Raw genomic sequence first — 24,966 nt, 5'->3', positions numbered from 1 at the left:
TCCACTAACTAGCTATATTACATTTATAATTGTATTTGGTATCTCTGTCTGAAATTTTTTTCATATAAAATGATGGGGTTGTACCTCTCATTGCTTAATATCCCCCTTTCATGTCTGAATTGTGTATAGTACTATTAGGAAATTCTAAAATAGAAATGAAAGATCACAAGAAGATGGGTTCAAATTATGCTCACATTGTTTTTATTTATTGCCATAAGGATTTCCATATATTAGCATGAATAATTGAGACGTGGATGCTCTGGATGTAGAAATAATAATATATTTTGATAGGCAGAAATAAGCTGTTCTTCAGCTTTCTCCATGTGTCAGATCCTGGGAACTATGCCTGCTCCACACATTTAAATGTCACCTAACCCTTCAGAGTAGATATTGCAATCTCATAACAGGTGAAAAATGGTCAAGTAGAGAGCTAAACTTCTTGTTCAAAGTCATGCCTACAGAGGGAGAAGAAAATCTTTCCTGGGATAGATGAATACAGTCAAGACACTCAATGTGCATAGGTAAAAATGAAAGCAGGAGACTTGCGGGAGTGGGTGAGTGGGGAAGAGATTGGGAGGAAGCTACAAGTGATGACAGTGCATGTAGAAGGTAATACTCTGGACAACGTTTTTTTTTTCCCAAGGCGATGCAGAAGTATTTATTCTTCAGAAGCTCTTTAGTAGCCTTCTTTTCCTTCCACATGGGCACATTTGAATATGCGTGTGTACACACTCATGTGTGTACGTGTCTGTGGTGACTAGTATGTTTATATGCAATCTAAATAACCAAAATTTACAATAGTAAACAAAATTATTTTAATTCTTGCATATATATTGAAAGGGGATTTAGTTATGTTTAGGATAAGATCTGGTGATTTTATTTTTCCAACTGGCATACTTGAAATTACACAAGCCTTCTCTTCAGACTATTATCATTGTTCTTTTTTTCATATATTTTTATTGTAATTAATAGAAGGGTTACATGATATTTGCCAGATAAAAGATGCATTAATTCCCACACATTGATACCCTTTCACATGGCTTGGTCCCCATTTCCCATCCCCTCACCCCCACCCCTCATCTTGTTCTCCCCCCTTCCCTATCCAATTTCAAATAACCAAATGCCTAGTGATAGAGTGCTTGCCTAGCATGCACAAAGTCCCGGGTTCGATTCCTCGGTATCACGTACATTGAAAAATGCTGGAAGTGGCACTGAGGCTCAAGTGGAAGAGTGCTAAGCCTTGAGAAAGTCCAAGGACAGTGCTCAGGCCCTGAGCCCAAGCCCAGGACTGGGAAAAAAAAAAAAAAGAAAAGCCCGGAGTTTGGCCTAGTGGACAACTTCTTAAAGAAATTGTTTGGGAAATGGGGACCAAGACATGTGAAAGGGTATCAATGTATGGGAATTAATGCACCATCTATCTGGCAAATATCATGTAACCCTTCTATTAATTACAATAAAAAATATATGAAAAAAAGAAAAAAAATTGAAAAAGAAACCCCATCCTGTCTACAGTTATTCCTTTGTGTTAACGTCATTCTGCATAATTGATAAAGGATTCATTGTGGACCCTTCAATGTTTCTCAGTGGAAGTTAAAATATATGTTGGGAGTATTTTTTAAGAATTACACAATGATAAGTCATAGAAAATGGGTATCCAGCTAAACACTGAGGAGTTTCTAGATCAATTTAATTAGGGGAAGTTACTGCATTGTGGAATAATGCGTCTTTTCCTTACCCTTGTAAGGGGTTCCAGAGAATTCTTTGTATAATGGGTATAACAGGGGGAAATCTGGCCATAGCTTCCATTTATATAGAGTTTTTATTTTAAAAGCACTTTCACATGCATTATGTAAATATTCAGTAATGAATATTTAATCCATAGGCATCTGAGCCTCATCCATATTTTTATGGGACATCATTTAGGCAACTTTTAGTCTCCTGATATCACTGCCCTCTGAAGAACCTCACTTATGACAGCATGTTAAAAACCAAATTTAATAAATATTCAACATCAATTTACTTTGTGTATAAATAAGTCACTTCATCCAGAATGCAACTTACTACATATTGTTTTGCTTTTGTAGAGTCTGTGGGGCTTCATGGTTGATACAAGGGGAGAGACTCACTGTAGGATCCTATTCTGTAGGGCTAAAATTGCTCAAGATTAAAATTAAAACAATAAACTTCAGTTTAGATGTGTCTTCATTACTAAAGCATTGGGTCATTTAATTTAACAATGCCAACTTACTTTCTCTCTACATTCCCTTTAATTAGTAAAGGAAGTAATATGCAAGAGCACACCTCATGGTGTCCCATTACCTCTGAGAGCCTTTTTTTTCAGCTCTAAAAATAACAAGTCCAAATTCCTAAACTCTGGGTAAAACAAAAAGGTATTTCAATGTTAAAAAGCCATGCAAATGCCACTTTTAAATGACTACCAATTACTAAAAAGAATACGCAAGCCCATGTATATTGTGCAAACAAATGTTTATAAACTCAAATCATTATATTAAAGTATTGATAAGAAATATAAATTGAATGGTTAAGGGAAGATATACAATAAAACCTAGAAATTTCCTTTAAGTTAAAAAGCCAGACTCAAAGGAACATAGGTTCAATGATTTCCCTCATTTGTCATAATCATTAGAAACCTTGGGCTCTCCTAACAGAGATTTTCAATAGAACAAAACCTAGATACATAAGGCCATATAGGGTGATGCTAAATAAAAGGACTTCCAGGATATGGAAACAAAAGCCATATAATGAGTGATTGTTGTCCTTAATGTACTATGTTATCTCTCATCTCTTTTGCTGTCCCTGGTTATCTCATATTGTTACAGTATTTCACCTTGTTCTCTGATATATTGTATATATATTTATTTGGTTATTTGAAATTGGATAGGGAAGGGAGGAAAACAAGATGAGGGGTGAGAGTGAGGGGAGGGAAATGGGGACCAAAACATGAGAAAGGGTATCAATATTTGTGAAGTAATGCACCTTCTAACTGGTGAATATAATGTAACCCTTCTATTAATTACAATAAAAATATATGAAAACAATTATCCAAGCCTTTTAAAGTATTGTTCAAATTTCCATATAATAACTGGACTCTTATCCTTTTAAAAGCATTGGAAGGTATTTATTTTATGATTCTCCTTTAAACCAACCAAAATAGGACATATTCATACTAGTAAACTGTCAGATTATTTTAATGTCAGTGAATGAAACAAGGTAGTTTATATTTTTCCTTCTAACTATTTTGAAATTGTAAGGGAAGGAAATCCTAACATCTATTAGATGTGTTTACCCAGCTCCTGGAATAACTCTGCCGATTATACACAGCTCACAAAATGAATCCTAGGATAGAACATGATGTATTTTGGTTAACTCAATGGAGAATTTAAATAACACATTGTATAAATAGGACTCATTAAGTGTCATAATAAAACAAACGTATTTTATTTCCCTGATGTTCATTTCCCCAGACTACAGGTGATAACATAGATTTGTACTTTTCTATTTGCACACAGGTAATAAAGAGTTTTGATCATGATAGGTCGGTAAACATTCTCTCCTCCTTAGAAATTAGAATGTCCAGTCCAATTTAGCTTAATCTTTTCTCCCTCCCTTACCTTGAGTCTGCTCTATGTAGAAGGCGAAGGTCAGATTGGGGCTTAGTTGACAACTTTGTCTACTGCTTCTTACAATTTGCGTACCCAAGTTCTTGTTCCTTTTGGTTCTAAAGTAAGGAAGAGTTAAGAAAAGTAAAAGGAACTGGAGAGCACTGGATATCCACTGGCTAACCCATAGCCTTACTCTTGCTAGAGTTCTCAATGGTACAAACTCATGTTGCAGAGCCCAGAGACCTCCCATGGCGGCTAACCTTTGCTTTCAGCATGGATAATTGACCACAAATTCAATTATCGTCCTAAAGTCTACAACAGCGATAGTGATCTCCACCTAAATCTTTCCTATCACTGATCTCAAATCCAGCATGTATTATGGCTTTCTATTTTACACACACACACACACCCCTTACAACTCAGTAAGGGTTGCCAAAAGGAGAGCACTATATGGTTCAAGCAGAAAAGAGTTTATTGGAAGTGATAAGTAGGTTGCACTCTAGAACTTTATAAGCAGCCTCACAAGGCAGAGAGAGAGAGACAGAGACAGAGAGACAGAGAGACAGAGACAGAGACGGAGAGGGAGAGGGAGAGAGACAGAGACAGAGAGACAGAGACAGAGACAGAGAGAGACAGAGAGGGAGAGAGAGAGAGAGAGATATGGAAAGGTGAGATCAGTCACTGCTCAGTGACCAGTTACTTGATGGTTACAGGTGCTGGGCGGGGCCTTCTATAGAGAGCCACACACTGTGAACCTGCTGGTCTGTGAGAGGTCCCCAAGGCTCCTGAGGTCACTTCCTCTTCGCAGGTTCACACTTCTTTCTTGCCCTACTCTGTATAATTCCCCTCTTCCTTTAGTGTGTGCCGCATCCGCACGCTTTCTTTATTCTCCACAAAGCCAGATTCCTGTCACTGACTTCTCTAGGGACATAAGTTGAAACCTGTTGAGATTACCTGGTCCTTTGGGCCCACTTGGACCCAAGGGAGCACAGCTCTGCATTTCCCTTTGCTGGTTTTGCTTGGTTCAGCAGCTTGCAGACCTGGGACCTTTCCAGCATTTATCCTGTCTCACACGTCCACTGTGTCAAGTTGAACTCAAACCCCTGTTGGCTGTATCCAAAACCCATCTCAATCTTTCTTTTTTCCTCCTTTCCTCCTCCTCCTCCTCCTCCTCCTCCTCCTCCTCCTCCTCCTCCTCCTCCTCCTCCTCCTCCTCCTCCTCTTCCTCTTCCTCTTCCTCTTCTCTTGTTGTTGTTGTTGTTGTTGTTGTTGTTGTTGTTGTTGTTGTTGTTGTTCTTCTTCTTCTTCTTCTTCTTCTTCTTCTTCTTCTTCTTCCTCTTCTTCCTCTTCTTCCTCCTCCTCCTCTTCTTCTTCTTCTTCTTCTTCTTCTTCTTCTTCTTCTTCTTCTTCTTCTTCTTCTTCTTCTATTATTATTATTATTATTATTATTATTATTATTATTATTATTTGTGATACCTAGGTTTGAAATTAGGAGCATCCTAGTTTCAAGGCAGATGCTTTTCTACTGAAGCCATATTTTCAACCCCCTTAATAAAAAATAAATAAATAAATAAATAAAAACAGCTGTTCTGCTCAGATGCAATCCTAGACTGTGATGTGCCCACATACTTGGTATTACAGGCCTGTGCTGACAAGCTGGTTTTTGTTTTTTATCATTTTGGAGTTTTTCAAATTTATTTTTTATTGTTAATGTAAAGGCGAGGTTACAGTCCTACATCAGGTAATGAGAATACAATAGTTGTATCATTCATTTTCAACCTAATTTCTGGTATCACTGCTGCCTTTTCTCACCTTTGTCACACCACTTCTGGGTTCCCCCTTGTGATCACTGATAGATAAACTTACAAGACAAATGTTACAGAAAACGGAAACAACAAAGGAGAAAACAATACGCACTCAGCTATGAAGCCTTTGTGATACTCTTATTTTTCTTTAAATTTATTTTATTGTTGGGGTGATGTACAGAGGGTTTACAATTATATTCATCATATATTGGGTACATTACTTGTTGATCATTGTTACTCTCTTCTAAGAATATCCTCCTTTGGTCTTACCTTGTGTAGTTTATCACTCCAAGTATCTGTTTCTTAAATGGAGGTGTGTGTGTGGGGGGGTGGATATTGCAGTAACTCTTGGTTTGGCTCAAATTACAATCTTTCTGCTCTCTACCTACCAAATAGTCCCTTTCTAACTTTAAGTAGCCCAGCTCTTAACTTGTAAGAAATAAAGGAGGGGATTCCTATCCCTTCTCATAGAGTAGGAGGTTGCGAATGAATGAATAAATGAATGAGCCTTACATTATATCTCACTCAAAGAAAATCTTTACTCCACATTTTCTTGACTTTGTTATGTCATGGGTTTTAGGGAAAGTTTTAACAGCTACCTAATTAGTCCTTAACCTCCAATTTTAATTTTTTTGCTGGGTGCATCCCTCTGTAATTAGTTTTTATTGTCCTCATGTCTGAGCCAAAAAGTAAGAAAGAACACCATTGAAACAACCCATTGGTATGTGATATATACTCTCTTCCTTGAAGCTGCCTATGCCACAGGAATGTGCAGAGATTGCTTAAAAAATGGTACAGGTTGATTGACCCACAATGTGTGAGGGAGAAGAGACTTAGAAACTAATCGCACATGGCACTTAAGAAAACATTTCAATGTGAAACTTCTGTTAAATGAAGCATGGATACTGACCACAAATTCAATTATTGCCCTAAGATCTTTGATAGTGATCTCTACCTAGATCTTTACTATCACTGATCCAAATCCCAGCTAACTGCAAGCATTATTGTTTGGGCCAGTATTTTCCAGATACATCTAACTTATTTCTTTATGATTCTAAACCTAAAATTAGAGTTGAAATAAATTAGAAATATATTATTGCCAAGAAATCTGCATTTATGGCTGTTTTCCAGTTTGTATTATGATGTTTGACACTGCATCCTTTAATTTAGTCTCTGCCCCTTCCCTTGAAGGTTAAAAAAGAGATTAGAAAAAAAGAAAAATTCAAACCAACTTTAGAATTTATACCATGAGGAAGAAGGATTGTGTTTGAGTTTGCCTATCGAAATGATTGCAATTTTTTTCAAGACTCTTTGGCTGAGATTTTATATTGGTTATTGATTTATTTGTAAGCATTGGTAGCAGAGATTAGGAAATTTCCTTGATAAAATGATGCATAGGAGATTGCATTGTTGCTTATCCACTTCAGAGAGACATCAAGTATACACACTTATGGAAAAGTAAAAGGGAGAAATATGAAGAATCTTACAGGACACAAGGTAACTATGAAAACACCAACTGAGATGAGAATGAAAGCTAGAGAAATATGGGAGAAGTTTCCAACATATATATTTGGGTGCTTTTCTTAAAAATACAAAGAAAAAAATGCTATTTGTTTTGACAAATTTATTATGCTATTGGAATAGTAAAATTATAGCTCTAGATTTCCAGACAGAGACTAAGGAGAGTGATCCTTGCATTCTTTTCTCAAAAGCATGAATCAGTCTCCCAGATTTCCTTTCTGGGCAGATTTGTTCAGATCACATTCCCAGAAGAAACTCAAAAGCCTTGGAGTATCAGGATTATAACTCTGGTACTAGAAAGAAAATTCAGGGGTGCACTCTTAGTACCTAAATCAATCCTTCTTCCTTAATTTCAAGGGAAATTATCTGTTTCATTCTTTTTTTTTTTTTTTTAACAGTCCCGAGCTTCAGCTCAGAGCCTGAGCCCTGTCCTTGGGCTTTCTCAAGGCTAATGCTCTGTCACTTGAGGCATTGTCCCAGTTCCAGCTTTTTCTATGTATGTGGTACCAAAGACTAGAATCTGGGACTTTGTGCCTGCTAGACAAGCACTCTACCACTAGGCCAAACTCTCGGTCCTCATTTCATACTCATGAATTGCAAAGTCCACTTGTCAGGCCAAATGCAGCAGCACTGAGTGTTTATTATATGCTAGGTGGCATGCACACTGTTTAATGTACATTATCTGATTAAGACTCCTGCAACACATTTAGGTACGTAGTTTGTAATTCTTACTAATATCTCGAGAGAGGTTAAATTTCCTAAGTAAAGAGTTTACATTTGTTCTCTATGTTGCTATATCTCAGATTACTACATCATTATTATGTCTCAAATGAGTAAGTACATCGCATATCATAATTTACTTAATCATGTCCCATAGATAATTGGGACATAGGAGGGGAAGCCTAGAATGATATGATCTCTACTCTCAAGAATTATCTGGTTACTACCCTTAAGATGCTTACTAAACATAAGTAAACAAGTAAAACAATAAATGAAGAAAATGACAATAGTTGTGAGAAATTGCCTGAGAAATTGAATAAAGTGCCCTCTTGTAAGTTGTAATGTTTCAATAAAATGGTGAGGAGACTGTCCTACCATGAATATCATGATCTTTTACTGCTCCAGTTCTTTTTGTGGCATAATCAATGGCACCACAAGCTTATTGTTATTCAGGTAGGTACCAAATATTAATGTTTAGAATCAGAGTCATTCCTCAAATGAGTCTGAGAGAGGTTTGTAAAGGCCATTACCTCATCAGCATTTAATGTCTCTCCTGAAGGACAGGTGAGGGTGAAAAAGAAGAATCAGATTTAGGAAGAGTGGAGATAAAATAAAAGCCAAAAGAAAGGATTTTTTTTCATTATACTGTGGACTTTAATAGATCTCTGTTGTCAGTATAATTTGTAAAGATCAATGGCTTATGTTAAATTGCAGTTTAGGTGTCTGTGTCTTCTCTTAATTCATCTACTCAGCACATGCTTTTGAAATGTAAGAACATGAAGAAGCTTTCAGATATTTCCTAATAGTTCTTTTTTTAAAATATGAGCTATCAAATACTTAAAAATGTGTATGGAATAACACTGCTTATAAAGGAATAGAATATGAAAGCCACTGGTTTGAAATATTTCCAAAACATATTTAAATTGTTTTTTGTTAGAGTACACTGAAGATGAGCTTACAGGTTGACAACAACATGGTTGAAAAGATGAGAAGTGGAATCACGCTTTCAAAATTTTCTTAGTATTTCTGAGTGAATGGCTTTGCTGGTAGTCTTATCTACTGAGGAGGCTCAGATCTGAGGAAAGCCATTCAATTCATCATTGATTAACCAGAAAATAATGTAAGTAGAGCAGTAGTGCAGGTTAGGTTGGCAGCCTTGAGTAAAGGTGAAGGAGTGCTCCAGGCTTAGAGTTCAGAACCGGTATCAGCATAAAAATAATGTCACAATATCTGATTGTTATTATGTCCTCAATTTTCCTGATTTAATCTGGAGAGACCTAATCACAAAAGAAATTTGTAAAGATCTGTGTGCATATATATCTCAGCTACTTGGTAGCATGTATTGGCCATAATACATGGAATGAATGCTATATTTCAGCCTTTTTCCATACCTATTTTTTAGATTGGGTAGTTTCTATTCAAATTATTTCAAGTACATTGATCCCTTTTTCAGCAATAGTTATTTGCTCACAAGCACAGCTTATCAAAAATATTTACATCTTGATCAACAGATTCATGTTTTAAAGTGTATTTTGGTTTTGTCTTCATGGAGTCCCTGTTTTTCTCTTTCTGTTCTTAAATGCATTTATAATACCACATTTACTTTTTCTGTCTGCTGACTCAACCTCTTCCTTCCTTCCTTTGTTTTCTCGGCAGTATTGGAGAGTAAACTCAAGGCCTCAGTCAGGGCTTCACAGTCTGGCAAGGAAAGTACCCTACCATTTGAACCATTTTGAATTTCAAAATATTTACACAGTAACTTCAGTATTAAAATCCTCTCTATGTCATTACTTTGTTATCTCTTTGTTTCTGGGTGATCTAACATTGGCTCTTCATCTTCTTGCATTATTTATTGTTTTATTTATTTATTTTTTTGATAACCTGTCTTTGGGCTTGAACTCAGTACCAGGGCACTGTCCTTGAGCTTTTGTTGCTCAGGGTTAGCCATTTGAGCCATAGCTGCACTTGTAGCTTTTTTGCTGCTTAAGCACAGTCTCATTGATTTTCCTACCCAGGATAGCTTCACACTATAATCCTCGGATTGTAGCTTCTTGAATAACTTGGATTACAGGTGGCTTGTGGTATCCTTCTTATTTAAATTTAAATATAATTCAGATGTTGTCACTAGAATCATCTTAGTGATACTGAGTTATATTACTTTGCTCTAATTTTTGAAAGGAGAGAAGTGCTACATCAAACGATGAGATTATAAAAAAACTAGTTTAAATATTGGACCACACTTCTATTTCTCTACTTTCTATGTCTCCTAGGATCAAGCATTTCAGGGCTCCATAAATACCTGAGATATTTCCTAGCATTCTTTCCCTTTGTAAGCCCTGAGTGGCAATATTTAACCCTACTTCTGTGGGATTGATGAGAACTCTCTATTCTGGGTGTTTTGCTACCATAATCTTATATACAGTTTAGCAAAGCAATTGAGAATATTTCAGGGAAACAAAAGGATGAGGTCAAACTATATTCAACAAATTACTTATCTCACAGGGATCTTTATTCCCTGTCTTCTTTGGTTAATTTCTGACAATTTGGATTACTTATCAAAGCTCTTTCAATAATTGTATAAGATCTTTTGCATTTGGTTTTGTGAGGCTGAATATTCTGATGGAATACTCCATCATATCTGGAAGTAGAAGTGAGACGTTTATTTTGTAGCTGTACTAACAGGTTACATATTCTCCAAAGCAGCACTATTATCATAGTCCTTACTGTATAGCTCATTTAAGGCATGAATTATTTAAATGTTGTTCTTTAAAGTGATGAATCTAAAATTTAATCTATACTGAGAGACAGGAGGAGAACAGCTTACAAATTAGTATGTTGAAAGATTATGTTATTAGAAAACATCAAATTGTGGTAATGAAATTACCTTCTTCTCTTTGATGATTACTGCTTCTATATCTTAAAGAGATCCAGCTCTAAAGCAGGAAAATTTTATAAAGTTTCCATTTAAATCAGTAAAGTTATGCATTAATCAACACACTTTATATATGCACATAGGCACATATGCACTTATGCACATATGTTTATATGCTATATTTTAAAGCGAGTGCATTTATACAATTTGTAACTTTAAAAATATAATCTAATTATTTTTTCACTGTAAGGAGTTTAAGTAGACAACTATTTTTGATTTCTAGTCATTTTTACCAATACAGAAGAAAGAAAATAATCTCTTATTTTCACTCAAAGAGAGGTTAAATAAAGATACTATTATCAGCAAGATGTTAGCAGTTTCTGCTTTTAATTCTATGTATTCAGGTAATCGAGACATGAAAAATCCTTTTTGACATGAAAAATCTTAAAAAGGAAACCAGCCCAGGTAAAAAAGTCTCCAATTATCTAGCAAAATGTTGGACTGCCCATGTGATTCACATGGTAGAGCAGAAGCCATGAGCAGGACGTGATCAAGGGTGACATTAACCAAGATGCATTGTACTTACAAACTGACATGATGAATCAAAATCTCTGGGTATAACTACTTAAATATAATTTTTTGAAAAGTAAAGAAAAGAAAACTGAGTAAGTGCAATGTCCCAAGTTCAAGTCACAGTATCAACACACGCACGCACACACACACACACACACACACAAATAGAAGCCCATAGTCTTTCCTTTTTTGGGGGGAGTTAAATTTTTAGTTTTGTTTTCTGTTTGTTCTTGTGTCTGTTTGTTTCTCTTTTGCAGCTACTTTTTTATTCTATGCCTTTTGTCTTGTATATAAGTTTATCTGTTTGGGGAAGGGTAACAGAGCACAGAAATGGGGGGACAAAGGACAAACAAATGCAGTAATGATACTATGACACTATTCGGAAAATGAACTATAAAACTTATGAAAGGTGCACATGGAGGGAAAGAATCTGGTAGAAAACAGAACAAGATAATAATCTTCAAAAAGGCATGTACTCATTACCCAATTTATATAACTGTAATCCTTCTGCAAATCAGCATTACAATAAAAAATAAGGAAAAGGACTGTTGGTCCTAGACGATTTATTACTTAAAATAGTAACTCATATTTATGTATGTATTAAGAAGTCCATAGTCTTTCAAAATCTTCCAAGCTCACAATGAATTTTTAAGTTAGGTAGTTTAATTAATCAGCCAGAGAAATAGTTTTTGGCAATAAGTAAAATGTTAATTTGCTTGTGTGAATTGATAAACCATTTCAAATCCCCCAATCTCCCAAATGTTGCTCCAATTCTGGGGCTTGACGTCAAGGCCTGGGCATTATTATTGAGTGTCTTTATGCTCAAGATGAGAGCTCTACCATTTGAGCCTACATGCCACTTCCAACATTTTTTGAGTAGTTTATTGGAGATAAAAGTCTCACAGATTTTCCTGCCTGGATGGCCTTCTAATCACAATCCTCAGATTTCAGCATAATGAATAGCTAGGGTTACAGCATTAGCCACTTCCTCTCAACTTTTACTTATTTAAACTGTCAGGGCCATTAAGAAAATGAAAATTTGTGCCAAGGCTACTATTAATTTACTTTGATTACCACTGAATCTTATAATCAGTTTCATATTTTAGGATGAATAACATGCAATTTACAGCTCAGAAAACAACATTTGTTTTTTTTTCTTTTTTCATCTTCATCAGCATCAATCTAAAACTGCAAGTTACTTATTAAACAACACAATTTGGTTTATATTCATCTCAGAGAACATGCAATGCTTATCTCTTTATTTAGGATAATTTGACTACAGGAATGGGGGAGTAGAACAATTATATTGCTATCACACCATTCATTAATGAAAAAAAAAGCTGTCTAATTCTCTAAATTTTGTATCCATAAATTGGGCAAATTTTCACAATTTCTAATTTGATGGTAACAAGCCTACCTATACTCAGGAAGGCAATGTTTATGGGTTTTTCTGTGGCAGATAACAGATTTTATTTTTCTATATATCTTTGGGAAAAAGTCAGAGAGACTGGTTTTCCATACACCGCAATCATCTTCATCCGGCAGTGTTTGTGACAGAATAAACTCCATTAACTTGTTCTATTAGTGCTCTCTGCAGTCAGCAAGATCAGTGGAGCACCGAATAATGAAATGACTACCAGACTTCCTCAGAGCCCTGTCGAGAGCTTTCTGTCACCCAGAATATATAATTAGTCCTCACATAAATAGTTGGAATTTGATAGTCTATTGCTTAGGCAATCCTTGAAAATTCAGGGAGTTTCTTCATGGGAAGAACAAAAATAAAATATTTTCTCTCTGTACCTATAGTCATTTATTATATTTCATTACAGACCTATTATATTAAAAATAAAACTGTTTGGTAAAAATCCAATCTTTTTCCCTCCCCACTGACTAATATGATGACCAAACAACTTGGCACAATGTGAAAAACATCAGATAGGAAAGATTTTCTGACCAGATGCCTTCCCAAGGCCCATTAGTTACTTGTCAACAGCAGAACACAAGGCAAGCCAAAAAACAGAGTAAATGGGAGCTAATGAAGCCAGCAGACCTGAGGATACTTTGCTGAATGTAAGTAAACAGGCAACAGATATCACACCATTAAAAATAATCCATACTCTGTGATTTGAAACAGGTATCTCGCTCTGCAGATGGCACAGCTGCCTGTACTCATCTGAAGAGAGGTATTCTCTTTTAGAATAACTTGTACACCCAGAAACATTAGCCACTTCAGAAATATAAATGGGTTTTTCTTCCCCTCTGTCTCCATTTCTCTGCCTGCCTTCTCTCTTCTCTGGCATGCACTCCTCCCCTACCCCTCTCTTGCCCATTTGAGATGAAAGCTAACTTCAGAGCTGACTTGCTGCACGGGCCTGCCAATATAAACCTTGAGTACATTATATTTTAGTCTAACAAAATAATAGGAAGCATGAAGCTAAGCAATCACAAAGGAAATGATTGAAAGAAAGAGTCAGAATGAAGAGAACCATGAACAAAAATCAAAGTTAAAATCAAATTCAAGACATTTTTTTTTGTTAGCAAGGATGAGTTTATGATTTGCAGATTGAATATAACTAAGGAGCAAAGTATTTTCATAACAATGATTTATATATTCAGCCTTTTGTTGGAAAAGGATTCCTTTTGTATTACAGCAGTATCTCTTCTGGCTCTTATATTTAAAGGTCTGTCTGCATTTCCATTATAAGCACCTAGATTTAATGTTTTGTAACTTTGCCATAATAATTCATTGCAGAAAAAATGTTAAATTCAGGGTATTATTTTTGTGGTGAAATTTCTAGGCTATTAACATTTTTTATTTGTCCATTTATGACTCAGTAGAGCTAGGTAGCTTGTTAAATGTTCTAGTTATGGAGAATTGTTCAAGCTTTTTAATAACTTCAAAAACAAGAATTCCAAAAATCAGATGATGTTATTTCTTCTGTGTAATCAATAATTTCAGGTTTATAACATTTCTGCTATCAGTATGTAACCAAAGTTATCTTTGGCACCACAGAATCACTGAATCGTGTGATGGTAAGGACTTTTAAAGTTATTTAATTGTAGTTTGGTATAATAATTACTTTTATGTAACAGTAAAAGTATATCAGCTCATTTTACAACATTGTTACAGGAATGTCTTATTTCATTCAGGATGAACTCAGTTCATGTCTGTGTTCGATTTACAGAATGAATGAGTCAATCATTTCTATTCAGGCAGGTTCAAACATCACAGGGCAAGTCAGATTGTCATTTTACTTCAGAGAAAAGCTAAAAGGGAAAGGGCATAATATTTTATATTACTTTTTATTTGTGGGTCCTGGGGCTTGAACTCGGCCTGGTACTGTCCCTGAGCTCTTCAGCTCAAGATACTTACCTTCCATTGAACTCACTCCCACTTCTATTTTCTAGAGTTTAATTGGAGATAAGACTCTCAGGTCCTTTCGTGCCCAGGCTGGCTTTGAACCTTGATCCTCAGATCTCAGCCTCCTGAGTAGCTATGATTACAGGTGTGAGCCACTGTATTCAGCTTATATTTCTTTTCAATATCAACTTCCATGTCATGCTTTGCATTTTATTTTTTATTAAATTGTTCTAGAAATTTTTTATGAGAAGTAATATGAATTATCTAAAATAAGGCATGTCACTGAATTCTGTATATCTAAACTCTGATAAGATGAGTAAACAAAGTGTGCAAGGTTTTGTTCCTATCATTTTAGTTAAAAATCAATACTTTCATTAGAGGTGTATAATAAGAAATTTTCTTGATACTGGAGATATAAGTAAAACATAATATTTCTTTAAGTAATTTATATTCCAAAGAGAAAAAGTTCAAATATTGATCATGCAGATAGTTTTTGTTCCTTCCTCTGACATACGTACTTGCTTTCACAAAGCAGAGAAAAGTCTTATTTAGTCTAAAGATTAGAAATTTATAAATAGATGGAAAGATAGATGAGATATGAGCTATATAATGAGATATACATATTTATGAGATATCATATATGAAACATATTTATATCTCATATATGTGTATATGTATCACATAATATATACATGTATTTTATGCATTTTATTATGGATTATATTATACATGTACCTATTTAATCTGAGTATTAGAAAACCACATATATTTTATATATGATATATATAATACATGATATATGCATACGCATCACATGAGAGATGCATTCATAATACTTACGTATCATATTATACATTTACATATCTCCAGTTATTTGAGAGGAAAGTGTTAACTGAACCAAAAAATAAAATCAAAAGTAATCAGAAAGGTATTTCCAATACCCTCCACAAATGCACACTCACACATATGCCATTTGCAGCTACTTGCAGAAAAAAAACTACATGAAAGCTACAAGAACTTATAAGATTTTAAAAGAATAGAGATTGAGACCAAACATAAAAGGAGATAGAATCACATGGTTAAAATTTTTTTAGGGGCCGGGAATTTGCCCTAGTGGTAGAGTGCTTGCTTAACATGCACAAAGTTCAAGGTACCACATATATAGAAAAAAAGCCAGAAGTGGTGCTGAGGCTCAAGTGATAGAGCTCTATCCTTGAGAAAGTCCAAGGACAGTGCTCAGACCCTGAGCTCAAACCCAGGACTGGCAAAAAAAAAATTTTGAGAGCTACATAATGGACTTTTTTATAATCATGCTAAAAGTGTGGCTGTATTTAAAAATAATATTATTTTAATTTTTAATAATTGTTTAATTTTTACATGATATTCTCTTGTGATGAAATACAAGTTTTAGTCAGTACACCCTAGAAATAAGGCTATTATTGTGAGGAGACAATTCGGCATTGGTTTAGAATGTATTTACTAATTATAGAGTATATATATGTGTATATATATATATATGTATATATTGAGTTTTCCTTAAGAATGTAGGATTTATCTGAATCTTGGGATAACAAAGGGAAGACATTATACATATTTCTGATGTAAAATCATGATCTTAGATAATAGTAGAAACTAACTTATTACTGGATAGAACTAGAAACTGAAAGAACGTCTTTTGTGAGTGTGTAGTGTGAGTGTGTGTGTGTGTTTATGCCTTCCTGGGGATGCTCTCTCTGAACAATTATTTTACTCAAGGCTACCGTTCTACAATTTGAGCCATTACTCCACTTTGAGATTTTGGTAGTTAATTTGAGATAAAAGTTTCACAGACTTTCTTGCTTAAGACGGATTCAATTGACAATCTTCAGATTTCAGGTTTTATAGACACGAGCCACCAATGTCCTGAAGGAATGTCATTTTTTAATTTATTTTTTGGTGTGTTACACTAAGACGAAGGGCCTCTGAAAGGTACTGAGAAGCAGATTCTAGAAATACAAGAAGGCAAGTTTGGAGTTATGTAACTTTCAAGGGTTAGAAGTCACAAAGAAAAGTTCATATAAAAAATACTGAAGAAATAAAAACAATATAGAAATGTGCTTGATTTGTCAATCAGGAGGACAATAACACAATTGATTCGTTGGTGTTGTTGAAAGTAGGAGTGTGGTTACAGTAGTGTGTAGATGAAATAGAAGAAATAAAGTTTCAATTGAGAAAAGAATTGGCTAATAATAATTTTCCCGTTTCCCCATACAAAGTACTGAGACAGATATAAGGAAGACTTTTTAAAAAATAATTACATGTTGACAGATAGACAGAAATTGATTCATCATTCTTACTGGAAATGGAGCTGAAAGGAGAAGAAAGACATCTGAGCAATAGCTAGAGGGGAATATAATACTTCGAAATGTATTTTCCTGTATATTGGTGTAGAAACTGAATAGCAATTTCCAGAATTTGAAATAAATATTCTAATATGCAAGGCATTAATGGAAAGGAAATTATGAAACAAAGTCTTAAGTGATGTGAGATTATAGGACTGAGAGTGAAAGCATGGCTGATCTTGTCCTGAACTTACAAGGCTGGAATGATCATTGGGTATGATACAGATAACAGCAAGGACAGTAAGTTTGAAGATAAGTAACAGAATATACTGCAGATTTCACATTTTTAAATATAGAAGTCGGAGCAATTTTCTTACAGAAAAAGACAGAAGAGAGCTAAAGATTAAGACAAGTTGTGAAATTTTAGGGGGAAAAAAAAAGAGTGATTAAAAACTGGCAAGAAGGGGCCAGGAGCTTAGCCTCGTGGTAGAGTGCTTGCCTAGCATGCATGAAGACCCCAGTTCAATTCCTCGGTACCACGTACATAGAAAAAAGCCGGAAGTGGTGCTGAGGCTCAAGTGGTAGAGCTCTAGCCTTGAGAAAAATCCAAGGACAGTGCTTAGCCACTGAACGCAAGCCCAGGACTGGCAAAACCAAACCAAACCAAAACAAAACAAAAAAACTGGAAGAAAAACAATTGATATGCAGAACTGAAGTTTAAGCTGAGTTAGATACATTAATTTATAATATCACTCATTGATAGAGCTAAGTAATCTAAAGAACTATATACCAGAAAGGAATGATTCTACATGATGCTAGCATTACATATTTGGTGTAAGGTAAAAGAGCAATGAAACCAAGTGTGCAAAGTGATTGAGCAGTTTGCATCATCATCTCCTTGGAGGCTCAAATAGGGGGATAAAGCCAGGAGAACGCTATTGGCCTCCTGAGAAGTGAAAAATCGACAGATTGGATACTTTTAGAACATTAAAGAGCAAGCTTTAGTGAATTGAAGATATACGATGGAAGGTACAAATAGTTGGCTCAAGAAGTGCTACTAGGATGTTACAGGTCTGAAAGTAGAGAAAAGATTCTTCTCTGGAAGGAAAACTATAGGGATTCAAAGGTTAAAAATCTCCCTGAATTGAAATGATTGGGATTGATGGATCAAGCTGCTCTTTAAGCTGTTAGAGAAGTTTTTCTCATGAACACTGCAATGATCCATGGGGTGACACAGCTTGAAAATGAGGACAGTTAAGTCATATGCAAAGTGTTTACTGTAAGCTATAGCAGTCATTGGCAGGGACAAAAATCCTTTAGAAAGCTGAGCTGGCAATATGATCCTATGAATTAGCCTCAAAGAAGAACGTTTGTTTTACATAGAAATACTACTCAAGAATGAGAAAGACATAAAATAAAGCAAACAACAACGACAAAAAAGGAGCAATTGAGAGATGTTTGGATAAAGTAATATTTCAGTTTGAAACCACACAAAATCTTAATACAACTTTGACAGTAAAATAAAAACTTCAATTTAACTAAATTACTTCTTGTTAAAATAATTACACAGTACACTGTGTATCAGTCTATAATTTATTGGCAATAGGTGATTTTAAGAATATGCACTTGAATCCGGATGTAGTGGCTCATGCCTGTAATCCTAGTTACTCCGTAGGCTGACATCTGAGGATCAAGGTACAAAGCCAGCCTGGGCACAAAAGGACCTGAGACTCTTATTTCCAAGCAACCTCTAGAAAATGGGAAGTGGAGCTTGATTCAAGGGTAGGGCAGTAGCCTTGAGCAGAAGAACTCAGGAACAATGCCAAGCACCAGGGGTAGGATTGTAGCCTTGAGCTGAAGAGCTCGACAGCATCCAGGCCTAGTTCAAGCCCCATGACCCACAAATATATATATATATATATATATATATATATATGCATATATATACATATATACACTTGAAGATATCATAAGAACCTCATGTCATGAAGGGAAGGCTTCTCCACTTACGTGAGTAAATATACATACACTGTAGCATTATTGTTATTTGTTATTTGTGATAATTATTTCATGGAGTGTTTATTGGCAGTATTTACTGTAGGAAATACAATTAAAACTCTCCTCTCCTTAAGAGCATAATGACTTATTCATAATTAAAGTACATAAGTAGCATGACTTCTCACATAAAGGACAAAGATAAAGACATATTTCAGGAATGGAAGTAGAAAACAGACTATATTACCAATTTTCCTGTAAGCTTCAATGAATACTTTCCAATGATCAGAGTTCTATCATTCTAATTTAAAAACAGTGTAAGAAAGGCTTATATTTATCTTTTCACATCTCCATAAATTCTGGAGAGCATTTCGAGGAAGCGGAAGACTGTTGGAAGTTTCTTATCCCCTGTTGGATGAGCCTAAGGAAATAAAGATAATGATAATGCTGAGCTATATCCTTATTATTTTAACTTATTAAGTGCTAATGACACACTTAGTATAGCAATAAATAACAAAAAGAGTCATCCATCTGTCTCAGGTCTGAGACAGGATACAGTAACACACATTCTCGGAGAAGGGGAAGGCAAGTTCAACACTTTGACATTTTAGAAAAGCTAAACCTGGAATAGATTACTTTATATAGACACTTGTCAAATAAATGGGAGAAAAACATGGCGTAGATATAGAGTGGGGTCATTGGGGTAGATATTATTTTATCCGTGGTAAAATAATACAGAACCAAGCCAACAAATCATCCAGAGTTATAATTTCAAATGTGGTCTCACCATCAAATTCAGCTTTCTTCGAAATATAAGAATTCAAGAATGCAAAACAACTTATTCTTCAAATTGAATTATCCAGAAGGCATGAGACTCAATGAGACTGAAACTATAAGGAACACTAGATGGAAAACTAACAATTGTATGGCAGATATGAGATGCTGTAGCAATAGGAACCAGAGAACTGACACAGGTTGGGATTAATCACAGAGAGATGCCATGCTTCTTTCTTATAGCTTAGAATACGGATTGGAATTTGGAAAGTGAAAAGAGAATAATAAATGAAAATAAAGAGTAAAAGAGAATGAGGTAGTGATATAGAGGCTTTTGTTTTTGTCATCATCTTTGTTGAAGCCCTCAGGTGTTTCATTGTCCATATCAAGTAAAGAGGCAATATACCCAAAATACATTGACTTTGCTTTTACGAATTCCATGGAAAAGACCCTTATTTATTTTGTAGAAATATCCAGTCACAGTAGATAACAGTGAGTGTCTACCAACACCATTCTAGCACATGAAAACAAACCTCAGTATAAATGAGATTAGTGAGCAATGATATAAACCGTTAAGTTATGTGGTCTGGAAAAATGACAATTGGGATAGCATGTGAAAATGTTAAATGTGATATATCATTAAAATTATGAAAAGAATTTGGCCAATGGAGCAGAAATATCAGTCTGCTTGCCATAGAACCAACAAAGATATCTGGAAATAGAATAAAATCAAGCCACCAGCAGATTGTCTGTTAGGGGACCATTTCCTGGTCTATAATATCTTCTTGATATGTCCTTATAAGGTGGAAAGAGGAGAAATACCTCTCTTGGATCTATGCTTAAAAGGAACCAATCCTCCCTCAGGGTACTGATTTTTACACCTGTCAAAAGGTACCATAAATTAGGAAAGTTGCCACAATTCAGACCAGAGAAATGTGATACTCTCCCTGAGATTCTACTGTGCAAATATGGTGGAAGTTCTCTTAGTGTTAAACTGATATGGAATTATGAACCAAAATAAATATACAATTTTAATTCTGCTAGAAATATAAAATAAATCAGTGTCTCAAGTACATATGATGTCAAAAATCAGTAAGACATTATAGAAATGAAGAATCATTTTTCACATTTGTTTCTATCAGCATTTTCTTTTTTTAAGATTTTTATTAACACTGATTTTCACATCATATTTCAAATGTCATGTTTATCAAACAAGTATTCAAGAAGGAAATCTCTATATGCAATCACTGGAAGGTAGATTTTAGAACATAATTAAAATTAAGCTGAGTGTTTATATGTCATAGATACATATTAATCTAAATAATAAAGTATTATGTCTATAGAGAATATATACCTTAATATTTTATGCCTATGTAGTTATGTTTATATCTCCAAGACCATGTCCATTACCTTGGGACCCAAATATTGAGTCATCGGTCTTGTACTGTTTGGATCTAATACTCACATATTAAGGAGATCATATTGTTTCTATCAGCAATATTAAGGAGACCATATTTGTTTGTATCAGCAATTTTGGGGGTGGTGTGGGGGATCGGGGGCTTGAACTCTGGGCCTGCACATTGCCTTCAGCTCAAAGTCACCTCCCTACCACTGAACCAAAGCCCCACTTCCCATTTTCTAGTGATTAATTGAGATAAGTGTTTCTGGTTCTTTAGTGCCCAGGCTGGCTTTGAACCACAATCCTCAGATCTCAGCCTCCTGAGTAACTAGGATTACAGGCATGAGTCAACTTTACATAGTATTTTGAAAATAATTTGCAAAATCCAAGCTTATGAAGATTTTTCCTATTTTCCCCTAAGATTTTTTTATAATTTGGACTTCACATCAAGGTCTATGAATGATCATTAGTTGATATTTCTTTTCAGGACAACTGTGGCTTGATGTCACTACAACTCAAATCTATGTCATAAACTTTTAGGAAAGCCGGAACTTACTTAGAAAGATGAAGCAAAAATAATATCAGAGTAATATTGTCGGAAGGGCTTGGAATAATATACATTTCTTGTAAGAGTTTTAGGACACTTGTACTGGTGTTTGTGCTTCTGATTTTCTATTTTTGATTAAACATTTAATTCTACTCAGCAATTTAAGGCTTGTAACAAAACAGAAGGTAAGGTACAGAAATTTCCCATACTCCCCTGTTTTTCCATACAGACAGATAGATTGATACATTTGGTACTGATCATTATCTTCGAACATCCATAGTTTGTATGAAGGTAAATACTTTTTCTACTTATAGAGAGGAAAATAGCTGTATTATCATTTTCTATCAGACTCTTTACTTCATCATTAATGATGCTTCACAGAGAGGCTTCTCTGTTATGTTATGACATTTACTTAGTCTTGAAATAATTCCATTCATATAAAATTAATTCTAATTCTAGTATAGCCACTATAACCACATGTCTTTTTCTGGAAAAACTTAATGTGAAAGCAAGATTACCTGAACTGAACTTGGTTTAGTTGATTTATTCAATGTAGGCATTAATAATAGTGCTGAAAGGTTCAAATTAGTCTGAAACTAGTTAAGGACTGAAGGATGGAATAATGCCACAATCACGGGCCTGTCTGTCAAAGCATTTCCACGGAAGAATTCTCTTAAATAAACTCTATTTCTGGAAACTTCAAAATGACAATTATTCATTGCATCATAAGTACCATGGTATTTGTGTTGTATTCTATAAGCCACAGATATTAAAGAGAATAACCAGTATTCATGGAATAGAAAATGAAACGAATGATTTAAATTGTTATAGAAAGAATATGGAGCTATTAAAATGAGCCTGATCTTTAAAAAATTTCAGTTCAGCAGTACAAATGTTATTAAAAATAGCAAGATCATAACAAGTATTCATTAGAATTTGCATATGTGAATGAAAATGTCCTTAATTACAAATTACACTCTAAATTATTTAGAAGCTGTAAATCAGCACAACAAAGAATAACAAGTTTAAAGAGTATGTTTCAAGGGATTTTTTCAAATGCAAATGACAATGGCAACAATACCAAAATAAGGATCCATTACTTTTTCAAATCAAATATCTTATTTGAATAAAATATTATGACAGGAAATAGAACACATTTTAAAATTCAGTAATAACTCCTGGCCAGGCACAGTAGCTCACACCTGTAATCCTAGATACATAGGAGGCTGAGACCTGAGGATGGCAATTCAAAGACAGCCCAGGCATTAAAGTCCAGGAGACCCTTATTTCTAATTAACCATCAGAAAACCAAAGTGCTGTTGTTCAAGGGGTAGGGCTGAAGAACTCAGAGAGAGCACACAGGCCCAGATTTCAATTTCCATGACCACCAAAATAATAATAATAATAATAATAATAATAATAATAATAATAATAAATCCTCAATTTAGAGTGCTGTTTGCTGCGAACCCAAATGTTCACTATATCATCCTGACACTAGAGTGAATAAAACTGAGCCCAAGATTTCCAAAAAAGGTACATGTGAAGCTCTGCTACTGTCTTACATTAACATTGATGTATTAAAAGTTCATTACCAAGAACATCTGAATGGACAAATCATAGGAAACTTCCTCTTAAAGTAGGATACAGGTATTTCTTTTTTTGTGCTTCCTTTATAATGAATAAAAATTTATACCATGATATGGGAAAATAACAACAACACCAGAATATCCTGGAAACTAAACAGATTAATTCAGATCAGCTAAGGACTTTGGGGTCTAAGTAACAAAAATGAGAAATTTCCTTGGATTCTGTTTTGTTTCATAGATCCTATGATGGATACTGGCTGAAGTAGAAACAGAAATGCCAACAAAAGCAGATGGAAATTAGACCAAACATCTGAAAATGTGTAATTTACCAACTTCTGAAAACTTTACAGACTGACTCTCCTGCACTGTATATAACCATGAAATAATAACAGCAGCATCTGAACGGGGGTTGAGTGGTGATTCGAGCTTTTGCTTTTTTGCTAGGCTGTAGCTAGGTAATCTAGTCACCCACGGAGCTACTATCAGAGGAGACTCTGGGGAGCTAGAGATTTCACCCCCTCCCCGAGTCTTGTGTAGATAGACTTCATTGAGTAGCAATAGCGAAGTGCTTCCTGCCAACACGGTGGTAGGTACAGATGTCTGTCAGGGTGCATGAATTCCCATTTCCACACAGAAGCAACAAAAAGCCTTTGGTCCCTGGGAGTCAAAGAAGATTGAATGACAAATGTTAGTTTCCATGGTGCACATGCTTTCAAATCAGAGTTCGCTAAAGTAACCAAAATTTATAGCAGTGTTAATGTCCATCATCTGATGAGTAAATGATACACTGCAATGGAATGGAATGCAGTATTATTTAGTAATAATATAGGTAAGTTCAAAGAATAGATAATATATTACATGCTAGTCTACAGTGTATCTTGGAAACGTTTTGCTAAGTGAAAGAAGACAGCCAAATAGTCTACCTATTGTATGATTTTACACATACCTAAATATACAGGGATGTACGGATTTTCTAGATAATGTATAAGGATAAGCTATATAATTAATTGATTCCAGATAATGCATAATACATACATACCAGGAGTATTATACAATGAATTATAATTTTTTTCAATTTTTTTCTTCTGTCAATTGTAGGGCTTAACCTCCGGGCCTGGGCTCTGTCCCTGAGCTGTTCAGCTCAAAGCTACCGCCCTACCTCTTGTTCTGGTTATTTTCAGCTCCCGGCTACAGCCCTACCCTTAGAGCCACAGCCTGGCTTCCCATTTTCTAGTGAATAATTGGAGATAACCAAGACATGAGAAAGGGTATTAATGTATGTAAATTAATGCACCTTCTATCTGGCGAATATAATGTAACCCTTCTATTAATTACAATAAAAATATAGTGCCCAGGTTGAACTGCAATCCTCAGAACTCAGCCACCTGAGTAGCTTTTATTACAGGCATGAGCCATCATGCTTGCCTTGAATTATAATTTTGATATGAGATGCTTTTTCAGAACAATGTAAATTATTAACTTATTAATGTCAATTAATTAAATATGGTCACTGAAAAATTACTTGAAAGGGTCCTATTTTATAGATCAGGTGTTTGTACAATATCCTAAATATCTAATAGGTTCAGTTAGAGACAAACTAAAATGAATGAATATTCTGACTTAATATTTATGAAAAAAATTGTGTGAGAAAGAAGTGAGAAAAAAGAAATATATCTAGAGTACAAATATATTGTTTTAGAGTGTTAATAAGATATTCCCTCTCTAATTGTGCAGAGAAGTATGTTACAGCAAACAGAAGTAACAATAGATAAACTAGTTCAATGTTTAATGTTTTGAAAAAATAGAATTTCAAGGTATTTTTCATAAAACTTTTGGCTACTAAAAACTTTTTTATGTTTTTCCCAGAGC

Source organism: Megascapheus bottae, chromosome 11 (genome assembly GCF_031878675.1).
Source record: "Megascapheus bottae isolate mThoBot1 chromosome 11, mThoBot2.hap1, whole genome shotgun sequence".
Taxonomy (NCBI): Eukaryota; Metazoa; Chordata; class Mammalia; order Rodentia; family Geomyidae; genus Megascapheus; species Megascapheus bottae.
The sequence above is the reverse complement of the archived record's forward strand: the minus strand, read 5'-3'. Positions refer to the sequence as shown.